Below are 11,339 nucleotides of genomic sequence, written 5' to 3' on the forward strand. Positions count from 1 at the left end.
TGAAGCGTCTTCTAGAAACCTGAAACAGTCCACTTGGAACGTTTAAATCATTCTACAATCCTACAGTTTCATTGAGCTTTTGTCCAAAGCCACGTTCATGTCTCACATGTATATAATATATATGTGACACTCTTTCATCTACTCATTAACCAAAAATACAGTCTCATACCAGTAAATTTGTGCAGAAGAAAACGTTATTTGTGCTGCTTCTTTATTTATTTATTTAGTTTAGTTAGTATTTTTTAATGTGTTTTCTTTCAAGTCACATTTTGTCCATTAACTTCATAATCAGAGTCGCCATCTCATCACATGACTAAAGTCTGGGTTCTGTATTGGTGGTAAAATATCCTTCCATGCCCCTCACTAGTTTGCACACAGAAAAGCATATTTGACTGGTTTCAGATCTCTTAGCTTGTTCTCTCTCTTAAAGCAGCTGAGGCAGCTTTCATTGTGTGATTGATTTAAAATATAAAGATGGAACAGAACCATTGGAATCAGATGTCAGGACATTTGAAGGAATGTCAATCTCCTGTTGAAATGTTGCAGTGTGCAGCTGAGGCTCTCTGGCAGTGGCACCAGGAGCCCCAATGGCAGAACCTGGACCCTCCTGGAGGAGAACCACAGGTGAGGGCCTTCTTGGCTCCAGATTGATGGAAATCAAGTGTCTGAGGCTGTTAGCAGCCATTAAGTTGATCTGGTTGGCACTGGTATTTGTTCTTGCTGCAGCTCAGGAGTGATTCAGGAGAAGAGTTTCAGAACAGCCAAGGTTGGGGACTGGAATTCTAAAATTTCCCCTGGAACCAAACAACCTTGGAGGGTAAAACCTCCAATCATATCCACTCAGATGCAGCAGCAGAAGAAGCTGTCATCTACCCTGACAGTCAGAGCATCAAGTCAAGGAAACATCACCATCTTGTAGTTCCAAACCTCCACCTGTCAGATTCAGCTACTTCTGATTGTGGGACTTTAAACTTGAACACAATGGAATTTGGACAAGGAGTTTTCCTTCCAGTCCAAACATCATCGTCCAGCCTCCAACCAGAGGTCCATCAGTTATCATGGAGCCACAGGTGGAGTCTGGATTCTTTTCTAGAATGAGACGGCAATGACAGTCCTGCCAAGTGACATCACTGACATGAATGGATGACTTCAGTCACGTGACTGGATGACTTCAGTCACGTGACTGGATGACTTCAGTCACGTGACTGGATGACTTCAGTCACGTGACTGGATGACTTCAGTCACGTGACTGGATGACTTCAGTCACATGACTTCAGTGCCAAACAGTGCACACTGGTGCCTACCAGTCAGGAGGACATCTGGAGGACACCCAGATAGCAAAGGTCCACTCATGTGTGTCCTCACTGCTCCACAGGTCTGTCAAATGTTCTGTAAAATAGTTGGACCCAGCAGAGCTGCTAGATTAGGAGCTGATGGAGTCGTTGCAGATACCAGGGTCCAAAGTCCAGCTTGAACCTGGTTTGTGCAGTTCTTTGTCAAGCTAGCAGCCATTCTCTTCACTGCCAAGCTAAAGTGACTTCTGTCAACAAAGGTCAACATACAAAAGGATATTTCTGCTGTCAGTTCAAGATTTTGATCAAACTCCTTTTTCAGAGCTGGAACCTTCCTCTTGTGTCAGCTTTCTGTTCCCATCTCCATGGTAACGGTCAGTTTTGACCCACGTCTTCAATCAGCTGTCAGATAAACTGAAACAATTTTCTATCCTCCAAGTTGTTTCCATCTCTTGGTGACCTTGTTAGGCTTCCTTATCCATGGAAATATTGGTTTGAAGATTTAGTTGTGGGCCTCTGGACCTTTTTTTAGTCACTAAACCCTGGATTTATTTTTTCAGCAACAGAACTTTAATACAAACACAAACTGAAAAGCAGAACAAGCCAGAACCCAAAATATGGATTTGCAAGGTCAACAAACAACAACCAGTCAAGCAAATCAAACCAACAGAAACCAACTACAAATTGTTTGAGTCATGACAAAGTCCAGGACCCACTTTTCACCCTACAATGTAAACCAATGGGAGGCTGTCTCCTCAGACACACATAGCCTCAAACTGACGCTTCTCTCGTCTACACTGTAACTCTCTCCACTTCACAAATAACTTCACTACATTCCTGACAAAAATGCCTACTAAAATGTTTACATTCAACTTTTGACCACAATCTGGGGATTGATGAGCCTTTTTCAAACAACAAACTCTCCAAAAATCCTCTCTCCTCTCCACTCTGACAGAGAGCAGCGGGGGAGGGGCTCTTAGAGGCTCAGCTCTGATTCTCACTTGGTGTCACACTGAGGCTTCTACCTCCTAAACTACAAGTCCCACCGCTCTCATAAAATACATCCTTGGATTCAGGACGACTCCTGCTACTTTTCTGCAGTGGACAGAAGGAGGCTCAGGCCCTAACAACACTGCCTCCAGCTTTAATTAGGGCCTGAGCCAGAAGGTACTTCTGGCGAAGACCCTATTATGTTTTTAAGACCTCAGTTTTGTTCTCTGCCTCCATGACAGGTTAATGGACATCAACTGGTCCTGAGTCACCAGGAGACACGGCGATGTCCAGCTGAGTGACATCAGCAGGACTGTGGAGGTTTATACTGAGTCTCCTGACGACAAGTGGCAGTACAGAGATATTAAAGAGGGTCTGAGCTAAAACTGAAGTTGAACATAGTTCTGTGTTTGATCTTAGAATTCTTTCTTTGATCTCTCCTTGATTTCTCAATGATTTCTTTGTGGACTCCAATTGTCTCTGATCTCTCAGTGAGACAAAGACAGAGCAGCTCCAACCTCAGCCTCCAAGAGGCCCTGATCCTCTAGTGGTCAGTCCTCTGTGTTGTGGCTGCAGCAACCCTGGTTTGAATCAGGGTCCCAGCAGGAACATTCCTACTGACTACTGTTTGTTGTTCAACTGGACAGTTTGTCTGGTGAAGCTCTCTCAGACACTCCTTTCTTTATCCTCCCTTCAGGCTCAGCAGCATCAGAGTCAATGTGTCTGACTAGGACCAGAACCCTCAACCTGGAGGCTGTGGTGCAATGAGAACACATCTGACAACCAATCAGAGGAGGGTCTGTTTGACTCCTGAAAACTCCATTAAAGCTGAGAGGAACTTGTTCTTCATCTCCAAATTCCTTCCCTGCACGTTGTCTGTCCAGAAATCATTCAAGTCCAAGTTGAACCTTAGACTAAAAGCTCCCAGTAGGTGATGCAGGCTTCACCTCACTCCTGGTTCTGGAACCTCACCAGTTCTTGCTCTCTCACCACTTGGATCTCATGTTCCTGACATCTCTGAGCTTGTTTCCTATCCACCTGTCTCATGTTGATAAGGTCATCCAGCCTGATGATCTCTAGGTTCTCCTTTGAGTGGTTCCCTTTGGGAGAGTTCTCTCTCTGTAACTTGTGTGTGTGTTTGCTCGTATCCTGTTTCTCCTTGACAGCACTTTAGTGTTTTCACCACTGGTGTCTCATCTGTGGTTCACCTTTTATTTTACTTCTTTGTCAAAGATGAAGGTGTTTGTGGTCATCCATCAATCATGTGATGGCTCATGTGACTGTGAGTCTGATGAAGAGCTTGTAGCGTCTCTCACTGTGATCACTTCATGCTATTGAAGCTACTCAGATGTAGCCTGACTAGCTCAGTCGGTAGAGCATGAGACTCTTAATCTCAGGGTCGTGGGTTCAAGCCCCACGTTGGGCGTTCATCTTGAACATCCATGCTTGTTCTCTCACTTTCTGCAGCTGTGATTGGGAATTGAAAGAAAAATCACTGAATGAACAACACAAACACAGACTGTGTCTGAAGTTCCACACCTGCACCTGACTCAGAATGAAAAAACCAGTGTGGACTCAATTGTATCCACTGTCAATCCTGATTCTGGAGAAATTTCTTTGTGTGTATTGATGGACGCGAGCCAAGCAGAAATTTCCCACAATGCCATAGTGTTTGGTCAGTGTTGAGCAGGCGTCAGTCTGACAATGATGTCATATTATTGTGTCATCACCTGACCAGACCCAAAAGTAGGCTCAGGTATCAGTTTCTTCTCAATGCTAATGTCTGCTAGCTTAGTCTGCTACTTTGATGGCTCTGCCTGCTCAAAGGTCCAGACCCCTGGATGTGGTGGTTCCTACCTGAACGTAGATTCTGTCAGCTCATGTTGTTAAATCAACTCACCAGGAACACCAGTAGATTTCAATGGACTGACAATGAGTCTCATTGAATGGGTGTCTCGTCCAACGAGAAACACTCAGTCTCAGGTTGAAGCTCATCAATGAGGTCTTGTGGATCAGTGGCTTGCATGAATGAATGAGTTGGAAGACTTCTTGGAAATTAAAGAGGATTTAATACAATTAAGAAAACCCTTAAGACAGAGTGATAATTCCAGCAGAGTAATTAAGGCCCATATTGAGTAGCAGGTATGAATTAGCCTGGATTTATCTGAGCTTCAAGTAGACGGCTAAGAGGCAGGTGGAAAGGTGTGTAGGATGAACGATGGTGACCTCCAACCAAATGAAGAGGACTGAGTGGAGGCTGACCAGCTCTACGGAGTCAGGCGGAGTTTGGCAGCGAGACAGGAGTCCAGGCCTGAATCGGTGTGTGGCAGCACAGACAGCTGTGAGCTGTCATCCCTAATTGGCAATTGCACAGCCAACCACCGGAGGCGCCCTCCCTCATAAGAGGGGCGATTCCCTCCCTGCCCCATCTCTCTCTCTCTCTCTCTCGCTGCTCCTGACGGGTGACGTCATTTCCGCGCCGGATGTTTTGCTTCGGACAGGTAACGCGGCTTGTCTGCTCACCTGCTGCTCTTGGCTCACGTAGCACTGAAATAATGATTGTGTATTGTGCTGCAGAGCGGCCGATTTGGTAATGAGAGTCCTGCCAAGTGACATCACTGACATGAATGGATGACTTCAGTCATGTGACTGGATGACTTCAGTCACATGACCCAAACAGTGACCATCAGTCTCCCTCCAATCCTGTACTTGGGTAAACAACAAAAACAGAGTAAAAGTCTCTGGCAACATATTTGTTTCCTGTAGGGTTTCTTCATGTATGTGTGGTGTACTTGCTCTCCCAGAGGACTGCCATCTTTGTTCTGTGGCTGACATGTTTTAGTGTCAGCACAGGTCATAGCGCTGAGACTGAACTCTCATTCTCCTCCAAGTATTATTTCCACCTCACACTCCTGCATATATTCAAGTGAACAGGGAACACAAATTTATGCTCAACTTCTCCTGTGTATTCATCCACAGTCACTAAACAACAACCAAACCAAACAAAAGAGGGTTTGCTAGCATGGCGATCAGCTGTAGTTCACCATCTTATCCAGGTCACATGACTCAGGAGTGGCGTGGCCGTCTGGCAACCAAAGGGTGGCTGGTTTGATCCTCACTTTCTCCAGTGACCATGTCAAAGTGTCCTTGAGTAAGATACTGAACCCCTAAATACTTCTGATGAGTAGGTTGGCTCCTTGCATGGCAGCCTTCAGCATCAGTGTGTGAGTGTGTGTGAATGAGAGGACATTGTTCAGCTCCTTGAGTGCTGCTGAGGTAGAAAGGCTCTGTACAAACTGAGTCCTTTTACCATTTCTTTCCTGCTTCTAGCGGCGCTGTCGTCACTTCCTGTGACCATGGAGGGAAGGGGTCCCCCTTCAGAATAAGTTTGATATCATTGTTACTTCCTCTTCAACATGCCTTTAGCAGACCAACTCACTGACTAGCACAGTGAGGTAGTGTGGCTGAGCGGTCTAAGGCGCTGGATTAAGGCTCCAGTCTCTGAGGAGGCGTGGGTTCAAATCCCACCACTGCCATCATGTCCCAGGTCACTGGAGAGGTGTGGCAGGTCTCTCACAGCCTTTCCTTTCACTTCCACAGGTATCTTCAAACCTGTGACCAAACTGAGTAGGTCCTGAAAACTCTCCAGCTGGTCCAGAACACTGTGGCCTGTGTGTTGAAGAGACCATGTCTCTACTGTACTGGCTTCTCTGCATGGCTCCCTGTCACATTCAGAATAGAATTCTAAATTCTCCTTCTACCATCAAAGTCCTCAACAGTCAGGCTCCTTCCTACCTGACAGAGCTCCTAGTCCCCTTTTATCCAGCTAGAACCCTTCGCTCGCAGGATGCAGGGTTACTGGTGGTTCCTAGAGTTCTAAAAGTAGAATGGAGCCAGAGCCTTCAGCTATCAGGCTCCCCTCCTGTGGAACCGTCTCCCAGTTTCAGTGCTCACAGTGGTCCTCAGTGAGCTCAGGGAGCTTGTGAGGATAACCAGACACATGAAAAACTACAGGGAACATTGGCTGGAGCTCAGTGTCTCCTGATGTACATGGCAGGGCAGCTGCTGCTGATGTCATCAAAATGAGCCCTGGAATCACAAGGTTTGCTGTGACGAGAGGCAGTGACATCAAGACATGTTTGGAGCTGTTTATGGTTGATGGTTCTGTTCATGCCACTGTCACGAAAAAGAGTCAGCATTGCTGTGACAAACCTCAAAGGAAAAAAAGTCCATGGTGACAAGAGGAAAGACATTGATGAGGGACACCTGGATGCTTCTATTGGTGTTCTTCTTCTTCCTGGAGTGTTCAGATCCTGCAGTGAGGCCACTGATCGTCTCTGGGACGCATCGACAGGCAGAAATATTTTCCCGGCCACAAGGCCACTTCAGAACTTTCAACGAACATCAAGAGTCCTCAGATTTGACGACAGAGACACCGGAGCAAGACCTGACAAGCTTGCCCCCATTGGGGATGTCTGGGAAAGATGGGTGCAGCTCCTTGCACCAACATTCAACCCAGGGCCAGAGGTGAGAGTGGATGAACGTCTTGTCCCTTTCTGAGGAAAATGCCCCTTCCAGCAGTCCATGCCCAGTAACCAGGAAGGACGGCAGAGCAGAGTTTGTGTTCTGGCCTGTTCTGCTTTTCATTTAGTGTTTATATTAAAGTTCTGTTGCTGAAAAAAAGACTTTTATGCCAAACCCAAAGGTTCATTTTATCATTTTTTTAATTGAAATCGAGGGTTTACTGACTAAAAAAAGGTCCAGAGGCCCACAACAAAATATTCAAATCAATATTTCCATGGATAAGGAAGCCTACCAAGGAAACCAAGAGATGGAAACAACTTGGATGATAGAAAATTGTTTTTAGTGAATTTTACAGCTGATTGAAGATGTGGGTCAAAACTGACCGTTACCATAGAGATGGGAACAGAAAACTCAAATGGAAGCTCAAAAGGGGACTTAGCTCCAATGGTAGAGTGCTAGCTTAGCATGTGAGAGGTAGAGGGATCCATGCCCTCATTCTCAGAATACTTCAGCTTGTTCTGTTGATCAGAGGAGCTGCTGGGTGATGAATGCTGATGTTTGTCCACTGGTGTGATAAAGTGTCCCCTGTTACTGAGATGAGGATGAACACCTGCTCAGGTCAAAGCTGCAATCAAACCAGGGACTCTGAACCTCCCACACAGTGAAGGAGTTTGTCCTGCAGGTTGATGGACGCTTATTAAGTTCTATCTTTGATCAAATATAAGAAATGTAAAATAATTCAACATTGATTGCATTTCCCTCCTTTCTTTGGTGCCCTCAGACTTTCTGAGAACTGTAGGAGGAACTGCTCTCTGTTCTGTGTTTGTTCTGCTCAGTGTAGGAAGGAACGAAGGACCGGAGCTCTAAGATTTTCAGTTCCTACATCAGTGAACAGACTTTCTGTGCTGCAAGGAACCAAAGCTACTAAGGAGGATTACAGAGTTTGGGAGTCAGTGACTTAATAGAGTCTAACAAAGGGTTGAACCTGAATGAGACAGTCACCTTTCAACATGGGGCCATGGCAGAGTGAACCAAGAACACTACAATGGGGGTGAGAGTGGAGCCATGATGGACTCACAGTTCATCACCTCCACCATCATGTGGACCACCTGATCACCTCTCCCTCAACCTCTAAATAATTCATTCCCTGACCGGGAATCGAACCCGGGCTGCGGCGGTGAGAGCGCCGAATCCTAGCCACTAGACCATCAGGGACCACACTGAGCTCTCCAACAACAGAGACTATAGACAATGACTCAAGAACACAGGACTCTGTTGTCTCAGCTTGAGATGCAGAGGGTCCACCAAGACCACCAGACACCTCAGCCCCCTAAAGACAGTCCACCCCCAGGATCCTGCCCCCCTCTGCTCCAACTCAACCCTCCATTCATAACTGACTTTGTCTCAGTCTCTTCACAATGCCAGTCACTGAAACACTGACAATGTGATGGGGGCTTCCTGTCTTTATTACATTTTCTTCAAAGGATCCCGTGTGTCTTCTTTCTCTCTGTCTGTACTGGAGTGTGGTACCAGGCCCAGCTTGAACGGGTGACTGTGTCTGAGTGGGTCGAGGCTGGGCTGCAGGTATTGGGAGGTTAGAACCCATCTGTGAGGCTCCAGGTGGAGCGATCACCTGTGAGGGTCCAGGGACAGCAGGAAGCTGCACAGATGGTAAAGACATGGAGGGGAGACAGGTGGTGCTGGAGCAGTGACAGGAAGTGTCTGGCATTTTGGTTCATCCTGTGAGATGACGTGAGGTTGTGGTTTTGCCTCCAGCCTCACCTCCTCATCAGTGTTCAAAAGGTTCAAAGGTGAAAAAATGGGATTCAACCAAACAGCTGGAATGAAGAGTTGGGAACACTTGCAGAGCTGCAGGGAGCTGGACAGGTCTCACCATGGGGGGATTTGTCCCACAGATCCTGCTGAAGTGGCTCCTCCTCCTGACACCTGCAATGCTGGCTGGACCTTTGGAAAAGAACACAACAAATCTTCATAAACATTTACTTCAGCAGGAACACACAAGAAGGTGGGACTGGTTCCTTTTTCATGTTCACTATTTTGTCGTCTTGGTTCATGTTTTGGTTGTCAAAGTCAATTCTGAATATTTGTGGAAAGTTCGCCTGCCTTTACTTGTACCAATACTTCCTTTAGTAACAAATTAAAAAGCTCAAGCTAAACTTCAGTCAGGACAACCATTCTTTCTCATTCTTCGGCCTCTATTTTATGTCCATGACCATCCTGTCTGTCACCTTTGGTGATGGAGACATCAGTTGATGACATCAGCAACGGTCCTCAACCTAACTGCCTCTGCCGGAAGTGAGCTGTCATCTGTCTCAGGGGACACAGTCGAGTGGACCGGGGCGGATGAGGGCCTGCTGCTTCCTTGAAATATTTCTAAATATTTCAGTTGCAACTGAAATATTTCTCAATATTTCAGTTGCAACTGTATAGTGATGATGGGTCAGTTTAGAGCCAATCAATGTTAATAATTGATCTTAGCATCTGGAGATTATTTTAGGAACACAAATACTTTTACTTCATTCTAAGGATGAGCAGACATTCAATATAATTCTCATTTCCTGGTCAAAGACTCCTGCCAGTCAGAGAGGATCTGGGCTGGATTGGAAAGTTTCTGAGAGGGAAACCTTCACTCTGGACTGGACTGAGAACGGAGCAGCCTCAGCTTCCTGGAGCCTGACTTGCCTCTGTGGTCTAAGGCTGTGTGGGCTGACATCACAGTGAAACTACTGAGATAACAGAGCCTTTGAGATCACAGGCTGACTTCCTTTTTTCCCTAAAATGAAGAAGAAAAATGTTGTGTCTGTGTTTGTGTTGCTGCATCAGTGAAACAGTGACTCTGACAGAGGGGGTGTAGCTCAGTGGTAGAGCGCATGCTTTGCATGTATGAGGCCCCGGGTTCAATCCCTGGCATCTCCAGCTGGTCCTTTGGAGCCTTCATCTTATCAGCTCAAGTGATCCATAAATGTGACAACAGTTGATAACAAACTACCAGAAGAGAAACCAGTCTGTTGCATATCAAAGTATTTGTAGCTGCGTCAGTGTGACTGTGAGCCTTCATAGCCAGCATGAAGGAGCTGGTTTTATCTTTGCTGGGGACATCCCACACACACTGCTCTCAGTTCCAAATGTGTGTGTCCTCACTCCTCCTATCCAGAGCGCTGAAGAAGCTGTGGCAGACAGAAGCCAAAACATGGAGAACATTTTTTGACTGTTTTTTATTATTAAATGCAGGTTTTTTTTCATATGTTGACAGATCTGATTGTGATGGAGTCGGTGCCTCACCAGATGTCTGTCGGTGCCTCACCAGCCATGAACCTCACCGCACGTCACAGTCTTCCAGTGAACGTCCAATTGTCCTCTGAAATAAGAGATGAATCTTTCCCTGCTGAGACTCCTGATCTCTGACTGTCACTAGCATGTGCTAGCAGAATACAGCACTCCTTCTTCATTATCTGTCTTTGTCTCTGACCAGCTGTCCTGCTCTCTTTCCTCCTACCAGTCAAAGCAGACATCTTCACCTACTGATCCTGGATCTGCTGCCCGTTCCTGCCTGGTAAAAGAAGGAACCAGCACCTGGTTCTCCAGGCTGAATGAACTCCAGGACGTTGGCCAACCGTGTCAGTTGAAACCTTATTTGTCCAAATAGAGAAAAAATAAGTCTGATTGTTGATGAAAGATGTCATCATGGCTTTGAAACTGTGGTTGGGGACCAGCCAACATGAGCACATTCATGGAAGAATAGCAGTAAAAACAGGAAGTGTTAGTTAGCAAGTACTCACCAGTCTGTCACTATCATACTTGATTCTAGTGGAACAAAATGGCTGCTGCTGACTGTGCTGCCTGGTGGAGGATCACTCTTCACCATCCTCTCAGGCCTTTTATAAGAGCCTCAACGTGGGCCAAGAGAGGGCATCCCGACCCTCATCGGCGCTGAGCCATCCCCCTTGGAGCCTGGTTTTAATTAGAGGGGCAGACATTTCCTTAATTTTGATCATTTGAATTTAAAACAGTTTCTGTTGGGTTATTTGTGGTAGCGATATTTAGTTCGTGTGTGAGGGTTGCCTTGATTTCATGTTTTTGATGGTGTTCTTTTCTTTGACAGGTGTTGAGGGCCCAGAGCGGCAGCGGTCCCCCTGGTGGTGGTTCCTTATTCATGTTTTTTTGGTTTGCTGTGTCACGGGTGCAGTGTAGTTTTTTTGGATCCTTCCCCTTTTCGTTACCGCTGTCGTGGTAAGCCCCAGCCCTGTCCCCTTTTCCTTTCGGTAATTCCTCTTGCACTCCTTATTATATCCATTGGTATTCATTTAGTCTGTTGCTCATTTTAAACTATTTTTCCTAATAAAAGTATTTTTATAATTGGAAATCACTGTACTGTCCTGTTGTGTCTCTCGAACTGTGTGCCTTTGTTCAAATGGAAGCCTGGTCATTTTGAAATTTTGTTTATATCCTGGGGTGAAAGCCCCCAGGTGGCGTTGTTGGCAACTGTTCCCCACCGCTCGCCTTGCCACACTA

At 46.1% G+C, this 11,339-nt stretch overlaps 3 non-coding genes across 3 annotated transcripts; 2 read left to right on the forward strand and 1 right to left on the reverse strand.

Annotated features, from left to right (window-relative positions):
• Nucleotides 1-3,635: 3,635 nt before the first annotated feature.
• trnak-cuu (transfer RNA lysine (anticodon CUU)) lies at nt 3,636-3,708 on the forward strand. Its single transcript has one exon. It is a non-coding gene; the product is annotated as a tRNA-Lys (tRNA).
• A 4,241-nt stretch (nt 3,709-7,949) lies between these two features.
• Nucleotides 7,950-8,021, reverse strand: trnae-cuc (transfer RNA glutamic acid (anticodon CUC)). The gene has a single exon. It is a non-coding gene; the product is annotated as a tRNA-Glu (tRNA).
• A 1,650-nt stretch (nt 8,022-9,671) lies between these two features.
• trnaa-ugc (transfer RNA alanine (anticodon UGC)) lies at nt 9,672-9,743 on the forward strand. Its single transcript has one exon. It is a non-coding gene; the product is annotated as a tRNA-Ala (tRNA).
• The last annotated feature ends 1,596 nt before the right edge of the window (nt 9,744-11,339 follow it).

The sequence above is a fragment of the Aulostomus chinensis genome, chromosome 1, assembly GCF_037954235.1.
Source record: "Aulostomus chinensis isolate RoL2024-O1b breed Wild chromosome 1, RoL_Achi_v1.0, whole genome shotgun sequence".
Classification (NCBI taxonomy): domain Eukaryota; kingdom Metazoa; phylum Chordata; class Actinopteri; order Syngnathiformes; family Aulostomidae; genus Aulostomus; species Aulostomus chinensis.